The sequence below is a fragment of the Frieseomelitta varia genome, unplaced genomic scaffold (genome assembly GCF_011392965.1).
Source record: "Frieseomelitta varia isolate USP_RPSP 00005682 unplaced genomic scaffold, Fvar_1.2 scaffold_324, whole genome shotgun sequence".
Classification (NCBI taxonomy): Eukaryota; Metazoa; Arthropoda; class Insecta; order Hymenoptera; family Apidae; genus Frieseomelitta; species Frieseomelitta varia.
In genome coordinates this window covers 98,420-110,385 of record NW_025110062.1, presented here as the reverse complement: position 1 = coordinate 110,385, position 11,966 = coordinate 98,420, and the positions used below count along the sequence as shown (strand labels likewise).

General features: G+C 30.1%; 1 protein-coding gene across 2 annotated transcripts in view; it reads right to left on the bottom strand.

Annotated features, from left to right (window-relative positions):
• LOC122530049 (protein drumstick) overlaps positions 1 to 11,070 on the bottom strand; it is a 42,794-nt gene extending 31,724 nt beyond the window's left edge. Inside the window, exon 1 of one of the 2 annotated variants that reach the window (XM_043656682.1) lies at positions 10,837 to 11,070. The gene's annotated coding sequence lies outside the window, so the exon portion shown is untranslated. The remainder of the gene's footprint in view (positions 1 to 10,836) is intronic. The other variant, XM_043656683.1, reaches the window with a different exon arrangement.
• Between the last annotated feature and the right edge of the window lie 896 nt (positions 11,071 to 11,966).

Genomic DNA, 11,966 nt, shown 5'->3' with positions numbered 1-11,966 from the left:
AAAGAAGAAAGAGAGTTGGAAATCTGTGTAGAATTAGTATTTATCATAATACTAATAAATTAATTTGATCATTCATTAATTGTGAATAAAATTAATTTAAACGCAATTTCATCATGATACTAATAAAAGAATTTGATGGCAGATCTACCATTCATTTCTAAAACTCTATACTTTTCGATTCTATAAATATTTCTCCCTCAATTAACTATTAATAAACGTTAATTTTATTTTATGATAAATATAGAAAAATTTTTCTAGTAGTTTAACATTTCAATAAGCCCCTGTTAGCTTCTTTATGAAGCAAAATATTTTCTATAACTCTGGTGTGTTAAAAGAAGAAAGAGAGTTGGAAATCTGTGTAGAATTAGTATTTATCATAATACTAATAAATTAATTTGATCATTCATTAATTCTGAATAAAATTAATTTAAACGCAATTTCATCATGATACTAATAAAAGAATTTGATGGCAGATCTACCATTCATTTCTAAAACTCTATACTTTTCGATTCTATAAATATTTCTCTCTCAATTAACTATTAATAAACGTTAATTTTATTTTATGATAAATATAAAAAAATTTTTCTAATAGTTTAACATTTCGATGAGCCCCTGTTAGCTTCTTTATGAAGCAAAATATTTTCTATAACTCTGGTGTGTTAAAAGAAGAAAGAGAGTTGGAAATCTGTGTAGAATTAGTATTTATCATAATACTAATAAATTAATTTGATCATTCATTAATTGTGAATAAAATTAATTTAAACGCAATTTCATCATGATACTAATAAAAGAATTTGATAGTAGATCTAAAACTCTATACTTTTCGATTCTATAAATATTTCTCCCTCGATTAACTATTAATGAACGTTAATTTTATTTTATGATAAATATAGCAAAATTTTTCTAATAGTTTAACATTTCAATGAACCCCTGTTGGCTTCTTTATGAAGCAAAATATATCAAGTTTAATATATTTCAATATTCCAATTGAATATAAATTAACCAAATTTGGCAAATTAACTGAAAATTATAAAGTATTAAGAGAAAGTGGAATATATAGATTTCAAGTAAGTCAGTGGTTTCTGGCAGAGAAGAGTAATGTGAATGATTTCCACGATCGGCCGACGCTGTTTGTTCAAATCTCTTTGCTCGCTTGCGCAATGATGATCCCTTGTTCATTACGTAATAAAGAGTTTAGAAAGACAGCGTACAACTTGCGTGTCATTAACGACGGAATGATGCACGTTACGTAAAGTTAAAATCAGCTCGATGGCCACGTGAACTATACCTGGCCATAGCAGTAGAATAGGCCGTTGATCAGACTAAGCGCAAGGAGAAAAATTCGCGACGCGCGACAAAAGAAAAATATACATTTTACAATATTAAAACGTTTATTCTATCAGCATCGCTTTGGAAAGAATATTTCGCATTTTATTGGATTTTTTAAATTTAATTTTGAACTTATAGATAACCGGGTTGACTGAATTCGATGAATTAGATCAATTTTAACATCTATTGACTCCAATAATGAATTCTATTGTCAATTCATTGTTAACTTATTGTTTATTGTTATTTTTAATATTATTCTGCTTGTATTTGTTATATTTTTAGTACTGTGTTTGCTATTATTATTTATTAAAAAATGCATACTTGGCAAGTAATTTTTGCTCCAATCAGAAATTAAATGAACGAATTCCTTTTGTACTTTTAACTGTACGTTGAAATAAAATATAATATATATTATAGATATACAATAGATGTTAAAGATAGTAACAGAATTTACTACGTACGTACTACCAAGAGAAATCTAGAAATAAAAGAGATATATAATATATATTATAGATATACAATAGATGTTAAAGATAGTAACAGAATTTAACATGTTAACAATATAAAACCAGTACTACGAAGAGAAATCTAGAAATGTACAGCAGAAGTTCGCTTACATGGACGTGATGGACGTGATTCATTCATATGATTCTGCAACTAATTTGCCCACATAGAGATGTATTAAATGAGGCAAGAAGAAACTTAAATATACACGCCTCATTTTGCAACAACGTCCACTTATCTGCCTTTTCATTTGCCTTTGTAATGAATTTTCGAAATTGCAAACAGACTTTACGGACACCCTGTGTCATTACCAACTAATACTGACACGCAATCGTACTCCGTTTTACGATGAACGTATCGCCACTTTTGCAAGCTCCTCCCTTCCATTCACTTGCCCAGTCCGAATGACCAAATTGTCGCCGATTCGTAGCAAAAGCGGCGACGCATGGCGAAAAACTGGCTGGTACCGAGTAACGCGTATTCGGTGAGCGAGGATAGATCACAGAGAGGCCGCCGTGTTGGCGCAGGAAACGGAAACTGGCGGAAACAAAGGCCGGGCAAACAGACCGGGCATCCCATGGGGAATGTTACCAGGGCAAATAGCGCGCGTCCTCGCTATCGTCCGGCCCGCGACAAATATTGTCACGTTTCTTTCCTGGCAGCGAGGAAAGGAAAGGAAAGGAAAGGAAAGGAAAGAAAAAAGGCGCTACGCGGTGTGTAAGTGCCTCGGCTGGTTTTTCGACCTACGGTGGGTACCCGTGGGCCGATAGATTAGGCCCTAGCCACACGATACCGTGAACGCCATCACCTTCGCCTGAGATAACGAGGAACGATCGAGACAGGTCCACGTCGAATTAGCAGGTAGGTCTCGAGCTTCACCATCGACGAGGGTCTCGAACAACTGGCTGCTACGCGCTGCTCGGGAATCTTTCTTTTCTTTTCTTTTTTTTTTTTTTTTTCTTTTCTTCCTTTCTTCCTCTCGGTCCCCCACGGATGTAGATGTTAGTGATAATATATAATCAGAGCGCGCAGCTCAGTTTAGCGTGTGATTACAGGGCCAGGCCCGATTAATCTTGCCCGATATTGCCCCGGTATCGCTTAATGATATTGTCTGAAATCGGATCGGGCTACGCAAAGAGACGACGTGTCTGAATGCAGCGTGGTTTTCCAAAGTTTCCAGGCGGTTTCGCACGTTGGAAGAGATGGGAATTTCTTCTTTAGGCGTTGAGACGTTTGCCTCTGTCAAATCAAAGTCGCGTTTGCGCTCTCAAGTTTGAATTGAACTTTGATTCATAGGGAGTCTTCGATGAGTGAAAATGAAAGTAAAATAATTCTAGCTAGTAAATTTATTAAATTAAACGATATAACAATTGGCGACGGTTTTGATTTTACTGAAAAAAAGAATGGAAGATTTTTTTTCATTTTAAATATTCATTGTTGTATAAATTTATGATAATTAATTTGATTCATTGAAATATAATGTTGATAAAATTGAAAAAAAAACATGTGCTTGAATAATTCATATATTCATAAATGTCTAAAGTTAATGATATATTTTGAATAATTATAGAAAATGATAAGATAGAAATTCAATTTACTATGAAATTTCTTAATAAAATTGAAATTAAATGTCCAGAAATTAAATATGATGATACACGAATAATAGTTCAAGGTCGAATTATTAATTTAATTAATTCAATAATTACTATAAAATGTACAAGAGGTCAATGTATCCTGAGTTGGAACTTGTATCAATATTTTTTATCCTGTATGGACCTTATATCAAGCACTGATTTACAAACGTGTTCGAATAACTTGCGAATAGAACTTTTACATATACATGTGCGTATTTGAAATTATTGTATTTAGTGTGATATAAAGTATTAATTAAATTATGACTTTTTAATTCAATTTTAACGTATAATGTTTGTTAATGGATATTGATAATAGGGAATTGACTGAAGTAAGTCTTGGAACATTTATACAGGCTATACAAAGCATCAGTTTTACGATTGGATATTGATGCGTTCGTAAAATAAAAATTTTGATAAAGAGAGCTTCACCATGCAGTATAATGTTCCCTTTTTATGTCAGAGAATATACAGTTGAATTAAAATTTATAATACTATAATTATAATAATCTGTAGTACTGGTTGAAGTTTGTAATTCCAGGAAGAGTTCATGTAATAAAAATATGGTTCAAATAAATAGAATTCTATTGTATAGTAAATTTATATTTGATTATTAAAATCTTGGCCATTTAATTTTCTTTACTAAAAATTGCAGAATTAAATAGCGTAAGATCAATGACAGATCACTCACATCACAACTGATCATATTTAGTTCATAATTTATCCTGTTATTAATACTAGCCGATCGTAAATACGAATATCAAAAAATAACGTTCGAAGTTTATAAATATTCGATAGTAAAAATATCTAGAAAATCAGAAATTGTCAGAATTGAGACTAAATAAGCAGAATATTATTGAAAATTCTCAATTAATAACTGCTCGCTTACAGACGCGTTGCGAAATATTTTGCTTCGTGATGCAAGTTGTTTAAATATCTATTATTCTTTATCAATACAAACGTCAAGATAATCTATTATTTTACATAATACAGTGGTATACTTTTATTAATACGATGGTAAATAGGAATGTCAAGAGATAAATATTCGAAGTTTTAGAAAGTAGAAACTGTTAGAAATTGAGTAACAAATTCAGACTGAATATTAACGAAAATAATAATTAAATTTGATTGCGTGAAATTACTAAAAGTCTAAAAGATCAACGTTAGAATAGCATAGAATAGAAATTCATCTTCAAACAGATATTCATTCACAATATGTTGTGCTTGAACACGTTATGCTTTTCGAATCTCCGCGAATTAATAAGTAAATTGATTGTTTTGTCAATTCACAAGTACGAACGTAATGCTCGAACGATGAAAAATGAAATCGTCGAGGAAGATTTTTTCGGGCCACCTACGCAGCGAAACATCTCGAAACGTTGCCAGACACAACGATAAATAAGTGTCCCCTGGAATGGCGGCTAGATCAAAGCTCGTGAGTCGCGCGAAACTCGCGAGTCGCTGATACGCGGACGCGCCCAATGGGAACGCGTCTGTATGCACACGTCTCTGCCACGTCTCCTAATGGTTCTTTCACAATTGGCCGTTTCGCGATCGTGCGAAATCTTTTCCATCGCGGTGAGAATTCACGGTCGGAAGGTCGCGCGATCCATTTGTACGCGCGCACGCGCGAAACTCTTCGCGTGACGAAGAGATGAAGCGTTTCGCTTCCATGTTAATTTCATTTTTTGATCGATTTTCATTTTTTTTTCTTCTTCTTTTACCTGAAACGAAGGCAAGGTTTCCGTAGGTTTCTGTTTCGGTGAAAATTTAGCATTGCGCTGGCAACTAGTGTGGCCATTGCTAACGTAAATGGTTTGTTGTTTTGGACAAAGTTTAGATTCTCTGTATTAAATTACTGAATTACTTTAGTGGATTGGCGAGTTATTATTGTTTATTTAGAAGTTTCTTTCTAAGAAAGAATTTGTGATCTTATTTTTATGTCTTTTTGTTGAAAGAAACGAGAGAATTTATGCCTTCGAGTTTCATTTTTTTTTATAGAGAAAGGGAGGAAATTTTGGTTATATGAAAAAATTATCATTCGAGACGATATACTTGTGTCCTAAATTAAGGATAGAAATTGGTCGAATCTCAAGCAATCGCGGTATAGTAGTAAGTATCATGTATAAAATTATTATTCGTAACAATGAAGACCAATAAGTTTTCAACTTCGTCCAGATAAAAATCATCGATATTATCATTTCATCCAGATTTCTCAAATTTTTAACATAATATCACAAAACAGTGTACAGTGATACTAAAATATATGATACTAATTTACACACGATGAAATTCGAAACACAATTTTCCAAAAGCAGTCCAATAAAAGTAGAATTAGAACATCCCACTAAAGTGTAGATATTTTATAATAAATCCTTCTTGAATCATTGTTTCAATATGACAGAAAATAATTTACATTTTCTACAATGGCCAATTTTATGAATCTATGTGAACAAAATGTAAACAATAAAATTACAGACATCTATCGAAAGTATTCTTCAAACGTGATTGCAAATCATTTAAATTCTGCCATAAATTTTAAATCATCCGAATGTTATACTCGGCGACAAACGTGTGACGCTAAAATGTTCGTTATTATTAACGTCGTTTATTATAAAAAAATAAATTACTATAAATAAATATTAAGACAGAGAAATATTAACATTTCTTATTAACTTCGTGAGAAAAGAAGTCGCATAACAAATTTTAGAGAATCGTTATCGTTAGAGAATCATTAAGAAAGAAATATTTTCACTGTCGATAAAGACACTTGAATTCGAGAGAAAAGATGTCTTTACTTAGGATCCTTTCAGAATGATGTAAAAATAATCTTTGAAAGAAACGAACTGTGAATATATCATGTTTTGAAATGAAATTAGATTATTCTTCTTACTCTTAATTATAACAGTTCAAATTATGGATAATTTTCATCGTTTTGCAAATGGATAAAAGTCATCGTATATGCAAAAAATTTATAAAAATTGTTTCATGTCAAAAGAATCATAAAAATCGTTTCACAGATCATGTCCATTTAATTTAGCCATAAAATGCAAGTAAAAGTTCAATAAAGTTATTTATCCAAAGATATGTGTCGTGATTTAAAAATAAAACGTATATAATAATTAAATTTAATATATATATATATTAAATATTATATATTATTAATATATATATTACATTAAGTTATATAAATTATAAATTAAATTTATAAAACTCAAGCAGACACAAGTTTCTTTTTTTTAGTTCCCAGTTCGTTATCACTAATAATTACGCGTATCTCTGGTAGAAGTACATGTATGATTTAGGTATAAATAGATCGGCGAAGTAAAGAAGCTTTGTTCATGGAATTCTGTTTTATCAATGGCAGTACATCGTCCTTCCACAGTTTGTACTTTATATTTTTAATCCACTGTCGGACGTTAACAAAGCATAAATCCATAATTGCGGCACTTTATTGTCCATCGTTATCAGTTGCACTTGTTAACAATCTAGATAAAGAGATTACTTTCAAAATGCTTGCTGATAATCAAAATAGAACGCAACCGTCGAACCATGTTTCAAGTGTGCTTTATCGTGATTCCAGTGAAAAACTCGAATGTTATAGGTATTTTTATCCGTGTCGTACAGAAATTTCCTATTAAAATTATCTTATTAACGATGGATTGTGCGCTTTATTTTTAAATTGCAATTGAAATTTATTGTCAATTTTGCGAGATTTCAAGTATTAGATTTCTTGCATTATACAGAACATTTGAAATTTACATTTGTCATATTTGACACATTTTTGACATATTTTATTAGGCATTTTTATTTATTTTATATTTTATGCAATTAGACATTTCTTTGTCAGCGTCAGCAAGATAGAATCATCTCATTCTGAAATATTTATTACATCTATTCGTTACTCTTATTAAATACAATTCCAATTTGTAAAATTATGAATTGCCTCGGGGGAATTTTAAAGCACAAAAATGGCAAAGCATTATACAGTATCTGTATAATATTATATTTAATTGATTAAACGAATTTCTATCTGGTTTTATTATGTTTTACAAAAAAATAATATTAATTAAAATAAAAAGTAGGCATTAAGAAAGTTATTATTAGACTGTAGATTTTTAATTTAAAATATTTAAAACGCGAAATTGCACGTAATAGTCATAAATAAATGTACAAAATATGGAAAGTACTTTGTTATAATATTTCGTGGAACAATTTTCTATCGCTACTCATTTTCAATGATATCCTCAAAAATCCGAATTTGCATAAAAATCTGCAATCTGCAATAGTAACAACAAGAAGCAATGAATCATTATCGTCAATTTTATTTTCTTCTTATTTGTACTTATTTACGCGAGATTTGAAAATACCAAAATGGACACAGTGCGCAAAAATATAAAAAACACTCAAGGTAGAGTAATCGTTACAGAGGTTTATTTTATGAAATAAATATCTGTCTAAATATGTTGTCACGATTGTAAAAAGTATGAAAGTACATAACGCATGCTGCAAAATGGCCCCAAAATTCTCGGCGGTGTTTCGCAAACGGGACAACAGAGATTTCCCGATTTACATTGCTGTGAACGACGCTTAATCGAGGGTCCACGGGAAGGCCCCACGAACAGTTCGCTCGCATAATGGGCATAGGGCGAAGCCCAAGAAGAATCGTGGACCAAAGCCGCACCTTGTGCTGGCCACGTAAGTATGCGACGTGCACACGTTATAATGCTACGCCCGCGAACGCACGAGAGAACTGAGGTTATTGCGACCACCGTGGAGCACCGCTTTCACCTACGATCCTCCACCCTCGTCGCATTCGTCCGGAAATTCGTCTTCGAATTTTCGAAAACTGAACCGAACCGAACCGAATTAAAAATTTTAATATTTTCTTCGTGTGCCTGGCTACAGTGCCATTGCGAATGAAGATTTTCCGAACGAAGACAGTTATTTCCAACGATGTTTGTAACTTTGCAAAAAGGAATCGCGTGTCTCGTTTTTTAAAGCGCAAAGCCTTTACCTCGACTACTGAATTCGTTTTCTTCAAAGAAACCAGCGGGTGGGTGTATTGTATTATAAAATTTGATTATTATATATTTTTATATTTTTATAAAATTCGATTATTACATGTTTTTATATTTTTATAAAATTCGATTATTACATATTTTTATATTTTTATAAAATTCGATTATTACATATTTTTATATTTTTATAAAATTCGATTATTATTATATATTTTTATAATATTATTATATATTATATATTTTTATAATATTATATATTATATATTTATATATTTCGAGTATTATATATTTTTATGTTTCATTCTGTTCTGTCTTTAATTATCTGTTCTCATCAGGACTCTTGTAATGTAGAAATATTTTCTGCGATCCATCGTTTCAAATAGAACCGAACTGACAGTTCTTTTAAACTTTTTTAATCTCTGCTTAAAACTTGCAAAATCCGAATCTTATGAATCTTAGAAGAAAATATCATCTTAGGAGAAATCGTCATCTCGTTGAAACGTGATTTAATTGCTTAGATGCTACAATGAAATCGATCAAACGCATGGTGGTAATAGCAAGAATTCGAACGCGTGGAAGTTGTAAAGACACGCGTGCACGTTGTGTGACTTCAGCACCTGAGATTTCAGTATGCAAATTTCCTCGAACCGTTTCGGAGAGAGATAAGAAACCCCAGGTGTGTCTTTTATTTGCTGATTGAAGGAATACTTTTGCTAGATACCGCCAAGATACCGTCAGAGCCACAAGTCAAATATCTTTTAACCATCGATTTTCATTTTCTGTTTGAAATATTTGACAAAGTATGGATCCAGTCATCAGTATGAAGTTATCATCATAGACAGTTTAAGACTTATACTTACAACTTACTGTATAAATTATAATTGTAACTCGTTGTCTAGTAGAGCCTCGATTATCGTTAATACGAATTTTCTATCATTGAAAATGTTCTATTGTTGCAAGTACAATATAGTTGCACGTTTCATCAACATTGTATATAGTCAGTAAATATTTATCTCCTTCTGAAATAATTATCGAACTATAAATACAAAATCTATCCATAATGTATATATATGAAATTAGAATACAAATATGCACAGGAAAAGCTGTCGTTCTATCAAGTTCTTTGAACAGTTCATTCGCTTTTGAGTGAATATTATGAATTGCATTATACATTTCAGTTAATTACAGTTACTCAGATAGTTTATTTCAGTTAATTACAACGTACGTACATGTGACGAATAATAATATATGAAAATTATAATTAGTAGTCAATGATGGTATTGGGAGAATGATATGTGTTTAATTATTATTACTATATTATATTATATATAATAACAAATAATAGATAGTAATAGATAGTAAAAATGTTTATTATTTATTCTATAAATAATAATAATAAATAATAAAAACTTTTATTTCATTTAAAATAAATTTCAAGCAGGTATCTAAGATATATATGTCTGTAATACTAAATAATAATAAACGTATTACTTCGCTCAATATTTTAACAAAAATGCGATACATTTGGAGCAACAGCCAGAATAAATCATCCCTTCGCAAAGAATACTCTACATTCGTAACTTTTTTCTTAAAAGAACAAACGTATACATTATACAATATAATATATATTATGCAATATTGTATACAGTATAATATATCATACAATATTATACACAGTATAATATATCATGCAATATTATATACAGTATAATATATCATACAATATTATACACAGTATAATATATCATGCAATATTATACAGAGTATAATATATCATGCAATATTATACACAGTATAAAATATTATGCAATATTATACAGAGTATAATATATCATGCAATATTATACCCAGTATAATATATCATGCAATATTATACACAGTATAATATATTATACAATATTACACATAGTATAATATATCATGTAATATTATATACAGTATAAAATATTATGCAATATTATATACAGTATAATATATTATGTAATATTGTACACAGTATAATATATTATATAACATTGTATACAATATAATATATTATACAATATTATATACAATACAATATATTATGCAATATTATATACAGTATAATATATTATACAATATTATAGTACAATATATTATGCAATATTATATACAGTATAATATATCATACAATATTATACACAGTATAATATATTATGCAATATTATATACAGTATAATATATTATACAATATTATACACAGTATAATATATTATACAATATAATATCTGTAGATTATCCTCCTTATTAGTACAGTATAATCGAGGCCCCACAATATTGAAAACTAAAGCTACACGACTATGAAACGACGTATGTATGTACGTACGTACGTACATTGGCTCCAGGGACGACGCGGCTGTGGTGCAAGAAAAACCAGTGGTTTGACGATGCTGTTTGCCTTCGGTGTCTCATGATGTTTCCTGTTTGTTGTCACGTCGTGTCACTTTCTCGCAAAGACGGCGCGTTTGCGTTTCGATATCTGAGGCGCGCGTCGGTCACTTGGTAAACGCGGTTTCTCCGTGACTTCCTCTCCGGAGTGTTGTGAATCTGGTCGCCGCGCGGGAACACGACCACGCGCGCTCGATGATTCCTCCGGCCACGGAACACGATGTCCTACGTGACATAATGAAACTTGTCGCGTGAGATTCTTCCGCGCGCCGCTCTGGCACACCAGTTTATTGGACACTGAAACGTTCGTCAGACACTAAGACTTTTATGTTCTTTGTGACGCGTAACTAGTCGAACGAATCGTGCTGCAGGTATAATTCCACTGTTGCTCGTCTTGCGTTATGCATTTCTGAAGAATTGACGTAGGTATGGTTATATGTGGAGCATATATACTGTAATAAATACGTTACTTTTATAATTGTTATATTGTTATGTAGTATAATTAATAATAGCATAAATATAGTATAAATAAGTACATTACTTTATAATTATTATATTGTTATGTAGTATAATTAATAATAGCATAAGTATAGTATAAATAATATTGTAAATAGTACAAATAGTATAAGTAACATTATAATATAAATATTGTTATATACTTAATAATAGCATAAATATAGTATAAATAATATTGTAAATAGTGTAAATAGTATATATAGTATATATAGTATAAATAGTATAAATAATATTGTAAATAGTATAAATAGTATAAGTAACATTATAATATTATTACATTGTTATATAATTAATATTATATAACAATATAAATAGTATAAATAGTATAACAATATAAATAGTATAAATAGTATAAGTAACATTATAATATAATTATTATATTGTTATATAGTATAGTTAACAATATAATATAATTATTATATTGTTATATAGTATAGTTAACAATATAATATAATTATTATATTGTTATATAGTATAATTAATAATAGAATAAATATAGTATAAATAATATTGTAAATAGTATAAATAGTATAAGTAACATTATAATATTGTTATT